At 40.4% G+C, this 8,634-nt stretch overlaps 1 protein-coding gene across 2 annotated transcripts in view; it reads left to right on the top strand.

Annotated features, from left to right (window-relative positions):
• Positions 1-462: 462 nt before the first annotated feature.
• MAPK11 (mitogen-activated protein kinase 11) overlaps positions 463-8,634 on the top strand; it is a 31,464-nt gene continuing 23,292 nt past the window's right edge. For both annotated transcript variants that reach the window (XM_010581285.1, XM_010581284.1), the window contains exon 1: positions 463-485. The gene's annotated coding sequence lies outside the window, so the exon portion shown is untranslated. The remainder of the gene's footprint in view (positions 486-8,634) is intronic.

Below are 8,634 nucleotides of genomic sequence, written 5' to 3'. Positions count from 1 at the left end.
GCCCCCCTGGCCCCGGCGGCGGGCTGCGATGGGGGCACACCTTCCAGGCGGAGAGGTTAGCGGGACAGCCCCCGCGGGCCCGGGACGCCCACGGCGAGGATGAATTGTGCCCTGGGAAACAATGGCAGGAGCCCCTGGCGCGGGGCCGTGCCGGCAGGGCAGGGGTCAGGCAGGGCGGGCTGACGGGGAGAGAGGGGCGGCCTCGGGGGGATCGCCCGTCGGGGCAGATCGCCGCCCGAGGGCTTCGGCGTCGTAGGGCTGCGTGAGGGTTGGTCGCGTCCTCACTCTCCTAAAACGTTTTTCTTGTTTTTGACCATCACTCCGTCAGGTTTGCACTTTCGGGAACTGCCAGTGCAGATTGGGCCATTATTTTTGTATTTGATGCACACTTAACTCCGCTTGTAAAAGCTTCGAATCAATTTTTGGAAATAATGGCGATGTTTAAGGGGGTTCTGAAAAAGAATCGTGTTTCTTTTGTAAGCTGGGTAAGTGGAATTATGTAAAAACAATCCATAAGGGGCCTTTAAATAAACGTACTACACAAAAAAAGATTTCTTTAGAACTTAACTTTTTGCCGTGGACTAAACTTGTGCAATAGTCACTTGCTTTTTTCTCTTCACAGTCAGATACGAGAGAACTTTTATGGAGTTTCGTATTTGTTGCTTCCTTCTCTAGCTCTGTGAGATGCCCCAGTTGCATGTAAACTGGGAATATGCATTTAAAACACCTCCAACAATCAGCAGAAACATTCAGGGCTAGTGTGAACTATCTCTGAATTCTTATCTTTTTTTTTATTATTTCAGACTTACGCTTGCACCAGGGAAATCTAGGCAAATACTGCGTGACTGTCGGTACCTGCCGTTGTGGTTAAGCGTATAGTCCTGTGACTATCTGATGTGAATAGTTTCACAAGGACCTAGTCTGTTTAGACTATAAAATTCTAGTTTACTTTCTCCTCTCTTATTTTACAAGCTAGGAGCTGGATATACAGTAGGAGAGTAACTATTGTTGTGTTCCAATTGAACCTGCATTTCTGGTTATTTTCCCTATTTATGCTGACATAGTTTTAAGGGGAAGACCTACTCTGCTGAATTTTGTAATGAGATGTCAAGACTTTTGAGAAATTGCAAAGGAAATGAAAACATGTGGTGGTTCGCTTGCAGCACAGCTGGTGCTTTGTTTTTTTTAAACTGTTAGTGTTGTTAATTCATTGTACTTACTTCTTTTCTGTCTGCAAAGCTAAGGAAATCCTAGTATTTTATCAATGGAGAAGCCTAGGAACTGGGATCTAAAATGGAGACTGAAAAATGCTATGGGAAAGGTTTACTCTAAAGTATACATTTAAGAACAGAGTACAGCAATAAAATATTACTCTATATTAATAGCCTTGTTAACATCGATGAACTATAAACCCAAACAGAAGCTTGAATGTGAGGAAAAGGTTCACATCTCTCAGAAAAGCCATCTATTTTTAGTGTCTATTGAAATTGATTTTTTTTTTTCACTCTATGTGCATGTGCTTTACCCAGGAGACCCAGGAGACACAATCATTCCCTTGAGTAATACGCTATATTGCTTTTGTGAGTAATTGTACTCCTATTCAGTAAAATATCTAAAAACATATTTAAGTCTTACAGAAACCGCTGGAATTAAACAAATTCTTAAGTGCTTTGCTGAATAGAAGCCAAGGTCCTGAACTCCAAACACTGGCTTTAAAACAGGAACAAAGTTGTTGTAACATATCTTTTTCTACCTCAGTGAAACTCTTCTCTAGTCCTACCCTTTCCTTTTTTACCGTAAACTATCAGTCACATCCGATAGACTTGTGCAACTGAAGGGATAACTCGTACTAAGAAACATATTGTAAATATTTGCATTTAAGCTAAATTTTGCTTGCCCATTTTTTGCTTGCAGCTCAAAATCAATAGAAGAGTTCGTGTCAGGAAGCTGTGTTTTGACCCAATTTATTGACGTTTTGTAAGTCTAATAGAATTTGTATTTGGGTTAGTTTTTATATGCAGATGCATGAAATGTGCTATAGAGATAGGTACTATTGTTTTAAAAGAGATTCACTTTTAAAGAGGTATCTATATCAAGCACAGTGCTTTCCAGTATGTTTTTTTATTGTTTTTTTTTAATTTAGATGTGGAATATGTGTAAAAAGCAAACCTTCCTTAGCATAATGAGCTCTACTGCTTTTCTCACTTTTTTAATGACACATCACAAAGAACAGTCCTTCTTGGAAATCCTCAGAAGAACTCAGCCATACTGCCAAGCAAAGTTGAGCTTCAGCATCTATGTGAACCACAAAAAGAACTGTGAGGTCTTTCGCTCAAGTACTTCACCCTGGCAGTACATTTTGCATTACTCTTGTGTTTTAACTCTGCGGAGGGCTTCCTTTTACCTGGGCTCTTTCCTATGTCCATTCAAGCTGGTGGATGTTCTGTCATTTGCTGCTGTCAGATCAGGGTTTGGAGTTGGTTTTTTTTAAATTTAGGGGAAAAAACCTAAAGCCCTGTGGGATTGTGGGGTGTGTGTATGGTAGTTTAATTATATTTAAAATGATCAATGGAGTCTTCAACAGTACATTTTGGTTAATTTTTCTTTTTTCAGGGGCTGTTTGCGTATTAGCAAGTATCAAGTTTACATACACAACTGTTTCTTTTGGAGTTTCTTTATGTGCTATAGCTTTGCTTATCAAGTTGGATTTTTTTATATTGGACAAATATTTTAACTCTTCCTCAAGCCAAAACTCAAAGTTTTCTTGAAAAATGCATTTTCACAGTGTGCACCCTCAAAGTTGGATTTCTCTCTCTCAGAAGTCAAAGAGCTGGTTGACTCTTATAGACCAGGTGCTATCCCTGCTAATTGTGAGTTTTAAAAACATTTCTGGTTTTAAGTGCAGTGTTTAAGCTGATAGCCATTTAGATGGGAAGCAAGCAAGCTTACTTTCACAAGGTAATCTTCATCTACAACAGTTTCTTTTCAGTTCTAGAGAATAGAGACAATTCATGTCTCGGGTCAGTGCATTTTAAACTCTTGTCCCTTGTGACTCTGCCTTTTAAATAAGAATTCTGACTGTGTTTCAGTCTTTCAGCTGTCCCAGTGATATTGCTTATAAACTGGACCTCTGGCCTGCAGCATCTCTGCCTCTCTGCTGTATCACCCTGGTAGGTCCACCGTGGTTTGGTACCTGTCCGCCTTTTCCTCTGGGAGCTGGCGTTACCACCTGCTTGCGAAAGAGCTTCTTCATCTCTTCTTTTTTTTAAAGACTTTTTATTATATGACAAATTATGTCATGTGGATAGATTTTTTGTTTACTCCTGTTTTGTTTTGTTTTTAAAGCCTGTATGCCTCTTTTCATGCCAGCTTTTGTAAACTGACTGCCAGCCTACTTAGTCCTGGTTTTGCCTGGGAGGTATAGACGGCCTTCTGCAGCGTGCTCTCTCTGATCTCTCCAACAGGTTGTTTCCCATTAGCATATTGCAAGCTCTGTGTTCTGCCTTCTTGGAAAGAACAGACCTTGCAAGATGAACCAAAGTGAGTCCAGAGCTTCTTCCCAACCAGAAACTCCTGCATTGTTTCCTCAGAGGCCATTGGCATCAACAGTACTTGCATCATGCAGTCAGTCTCTTTTAATTTAAGAGTATGAAATGCCTAACACCATCTCAGGTGACATAAGACATTTTAAAAAAAGAGGCCTGCTAAGTCAGAGTGTAATGGCACAGGCCTCAGTTCAAGAAAAGCGGGAAAGCAGAGCCTGCCTTAAGTCATTTACACAACGCAGCTCTTCAGCAGGTCCCTCTTCCTTGCTAACTTTAAGTACATGCTTAAGATCCATTAAGTTTTTGTCCTGACTAATTTGGGGTAAAAATGGGGGAAGGTCAGGTGGTGTTTAGGCTTCTATTTTGCTGTGAGGAAGTACCAAGTGGAAAAATAGAAGCAGAAGGCTTTAATCCTGAAGCTTAACCCCTTCTTTCCCACATCCACCCTGTCCTGTGCTTCTGGTTAGATTGTCACTCAAGTGTTTTCAAGGGCAGTAGCTTGCAAGACTGGAACATAACATTGCTGATACTGTCCTTTTCACATTGAGGACCTCTAAGAAGGTGCTGAGACAACTCACTAGCATGTGAGGCTTTTTAAAAGCTGATATTAGCTGTCTTTGACAAAGAGAAAACTTCCTTCATCCAAGATTGTACTTGATGACTTGGGGCTGGTTTTTTTTGAAGGGACCTTTTACTTACCTGTAGTGATACTAAGTATATGATTTCAACTATGAGCTCAGGTTACTGGAGTTATGATATGTGTCACTAACATTGCATGCTAGTTTAAACAGTAAATGCTGAGATAAACTTCTAGAGTAGTAGTAACACACACCTGCTGTATGTAAATACAGCTGGAAACTGAAGACCGCATAGATCTCTACAGGATAAAGGCAGAATCCCAAGCACGTGTAGAGCCAGTTGATTTCAGTAGACTCCCTTTGGGCTGTTCCTCTTTCAGATTAGGTCTTTTGTTTCCAATGCAAATACAGGGGCTGAACTTCATCCTACATATGTTTATGGTTATATTTTATTGGAAACATTTCAAACAATATTGTTAAAATACTGCTGTCCAAGATCTGTTAGCAGTTGTCTATTTTTGGTATGCATCGTTCAGAAGCAGTTTAGAAGCCTTTCATTAGTTTTGTGCATATTTACAACGAGCCCTTCTAACCCTTATTCAAACACTTGCTTGAAAACTGAGAGATGAAGGCTGATAGGAGAATCCAGTCAGAGGCAGGACACCCCTTAAGAGTGAGTGTATGTAATAATGATACTTGGAAACAAGACCTTGAAAGTGCAGTTGCAATAGGGAGGAGAACTAAATAAAAGGAGCTGCATGGTCAATGTTGCAGGTTAGGAGGAGGATCTCTGCAGCAGCATTGCTAGAATGAATGGATGAAAAGAAGTGAAGCAACAAAAAATGTTGCAGAGTGAGGAAGACCCTCAGAGGAACACGATGAAATAGCTATTGGGAATGAAGACACAATGGGGTTTGCAGCTACAAAGCCAAGGAAGGTCAAGAATTCAAGAAACTTTGCAAAAGATACATGAAGGAAGATGGAAGAATGTTTCTGAGCACTGGCCAGGGAGACATCACTAGAAAGTTCATTGAGAGTGGGTTTGTTGGGGTACTGGGATGGAATGCAGATTGCTCGTCATTCCTTTGTCCAGTTTCAGTCTGCGTATTTTCCAGCTGTTGCAACAGTGTAGTTACTGACTTTGGGAAGGAAAGAGAAGTGGGATGGTAGTTAGTGGAGTCAAGATTTATATTTTAAATCAGAATGTCTAAGAATGCTTTTAATGAAGGAGGCTGAAGCAGGAAGGAGGTGTTTGTGGAGAAGGATGAGAAGGGCTGAGAATGGCTGTGACAGAGATCTCTATGTAGGATGCTGTCAGGAAGCCTGTGGAGTAGTTTGAGAGCAGATGAGAAACATCTGTATGGGTGTGAGGAGGGTGGTAGAGGGAATTGTAGGAAGAGTGGAGAAAAGGCAAGTCAAGAAGTGGGGAAGACCACTTTGTATTGTGCAGGTTTTCTTTCAGGAGGAATTAATGAGATCTTTTTTAGGAAGACAGGAAGCATGGGGTGGAAGGGAGATGAGAGACACGAGCTGAGCCAGTTGTGGCAGAAAGGCAGCAAGGATCATGGAATTACAACCTTCTGTGTGGCTGTAGGAATATATTAGCAGAATAAAAGCTCTCTGCAGAGGGTCTCCTCCATACCTACTTCCATGTAATTTGTTATAATATGCACCTTCCTGACCACATGATGCAGCAGTGGCATAGCTAACTGCTTTCCTCTCCTGCCATCAGTCGTGATTGTGATTGCAACTGGCTAGGGGACATGGTCCCTGTTCCAGAGCCCTTAAAGTCTTAGGGCCAGCTTCCCAAGGAGCTGTTTGCAATTTCAGAACCTATTAGCTAGTTGGTACCAAAAATCCAGTATCTTAGTTCTGTGTGTACAGTCAGGAAGGGAGAGAGGACATTTCAAAAGCCCTACGTGACCTGGGAACAAATTGCTACCATTTAATATTTTGGCCACTGTAGAGAGAGAAAACAGGAAATTTGAAGGAGAAGTGGGGGAGGAATAGGAAAAAGGAGGACAAGAATGTAAGTGAGATTTTGTCTGTTTAGGTTTATGTAATGTATTTGAAAGCACTGGTATTTTTCATGTTAAACTTTATATCCAGATTAACCACAAGCGTTTCTAGCTGTAGCTTCAAAGCCCACAATTTATAACTACCTGGCAGTCGTCTTCTAATGAAATGCTGAATAGAATACATTTGTTATTAGCAGTGTACTGGCTTAGTGGCAGCTGACAGATCTTCTTGTTTATATACTGACGTGGGGCTTGTAGGCTATTTAAAATACATTATTTTAGTGTCCGTGAGTTGGTTACACATGCTGAAGAAGCTAGCGGTTTATGACCCCAGCCTTCTGTATCTTTTTCTCACAAGAATGATTTTAAATGCATCATTCCCACTGATACAAGCTGTACTGTTTATAACTTCACCTAGAAAAGTGTGACTGCTCCTCTGTAAAGTTATTTGAATATTTAAGTCACTGTGGAGATGTAAGAGACAGAACAGAAAATAAAAAATAGCTTGTGGATTCAGAGGCTAATACAGCATTTTTATGATCATATTGTTACATTGAAAGAAGACTGGTGATGTATTCACATAAACATATGGATAGCAATTATTTTTTAGTATTTTTCAGTGTCTGCTTAAAAGTATGTACATATTTTTATGTTGGTTATGGAACAATTATGTTGCATATGTAAGAGATATTTTGTGCTTTTGTATTTAGATTTAGTGGTAAATTAATCTGAGATAATTGACAGTGATTGTACTAAAGCCAAAACAATTGATGCTAGTGCTCAGCATGGTGTGTTGTAATAATATCCAAGTGATGGGATGTAATTTTACAATACAATAACCTGTCATCATCAAGCAAGGGTTTTTTTCTCTAATGAGATTAACATGTCATTTCACAGCTGCCCATTACTCATCCTTCCACCTTTTGTCTTGCTACCATCTCATTTTTCGTTATGGTTTCCTTCTGATGCACATATATGTCATGATTTGTGTGGTTTAGTAAATAAACACACTCTGTACCTTAAATCTAGCTCTTAGAGGGTAGAAATCACCAACTTGAACTTGCATAAAGTAACAAAACGTTTATAAAGAAGAAACAAATGAACCGTTTCCTGGGTTTACTTTGCTGCTTAACTTAAGCTTACTGTGGGTGGCCTTCTTCTGTTCTCTTGCTGCACTGCCAGCAGCTGTTATGGTCCATTTTCTGGTATTGGATAGATGCTGTGTGTGGTTTTTTTTTCCAAGACTATTCTGTATTTCAATAAAAAATAGCTCTATTGGGGGGGGGGGGGGGGGGGAGGTTGTAGTTTAAAAAAGAAGAGCAAGATCCTGGAGAAGACCCAGAAGACAAAGCTCACAAACTAAGCCTTGCAAGCAAACCCCAAAATTTGTGTTATTCATGTGATGACTTTCATTCACTTACATGACATTTATGAGAAATGTAAAAAGGGTTATCATTCACTGCAGTTGTGAGGAACCCAGATTATATGATTAGGCACTAGAAAAATGTCCCAAGGCAGGGTTCTTGTGTGTCCTGCTTTTCTGTCTTGCTCACCAATGCGCATTTCGATAAGGGCTGCCTACCTCAATGATTAGGTTCTCTGTGTGTTGACCCCTCTTTCGTTCCTTCCCCTCAATACTTGCTCACATACACCCTTCTGCTGCTGTTACTTGTTTTTCTCAGGAACTCAGAATCTTACAAATTAAGGGGACATGTGTCCACAAGGAGGTTCATCTCTCCTGTAGTGGAAGGAGTCAGTGGGTACATGAAAGGATGCTGGGGTCTGTGGATAAGAGCTCGAAGCTGTGGCTGTACTAAATATGTGGCAGAAATTCTGTGTACTTTCCATTTTGTTTTCTGGGGATGTTACCTTCTTTCTTACCAAAAGCAGTAAAGTTCTGTCCATGTGAGCCTGTGTTTTGAGCATGAATTGCATTTTTTCTTTGTTTTTTCTCTTAACACGTGTAATGGGGAATCTTCATATGTTCTGAAGGAATGTGACCCAGTGAAGGGAAGAAACTCGTGTTGTGCTGCAGTGAAAGAAATAAAAATAGAAGCCTAGAACAATATGGGGAAAACTCAGACCCAGTTTTATCATCACATGGAGCAAATTTAAGGATCTGCTTGTGTACAGCATTCTCTTCAAGTTTGGTGTAGTGTGTCCAACCAGTTGTCAAACTTCTGATGGTGGAGGGGTAACAGCCTCGCAAGCTGGGACACTGAATTATATAAAATAAATAGGAAAGTTAGTCTTCTCTGCATTTTTTGCACTTAACCCCAAATTAATCACTTAAAATAAGTATAGCTAATTATTTGTACAGATATAATGCTTCCACAAGCGTAAAATCACACTTGTAGACAACCAAAATCTCGTGGTTATCTGGAGTGATGGGGATGGAATACTGGCTGACACAGGTAACTTACAGCAAATGGGGAGTTCACTGCAGGCACAAGACTGGCACCATGTACAACCAGCTTGGGTCATGCCTTCATT

Source organism: Haliaeetus leucocephalus, unplaced genomic scaffold, assembly GCF_000737465.1.
Source record: "Haliaeetus leucocephalus isolate CR32 unplaced genomic scaffold, Haliaeetus_leucocephalus-4.0 Scaffold763, whole genome shotgun sequence".
Lineage (NCBI taxonomy): Eukaryota > Metazoa > Chordata > Aves > Accipitriformes > Accipitridae > Haliaeetus > Haliaeetus leucocephalus.
Note: the sequence above shows the minus strand (reverse complement) of the source record. Positions and strands in the feature narration are given on the sequence as shown.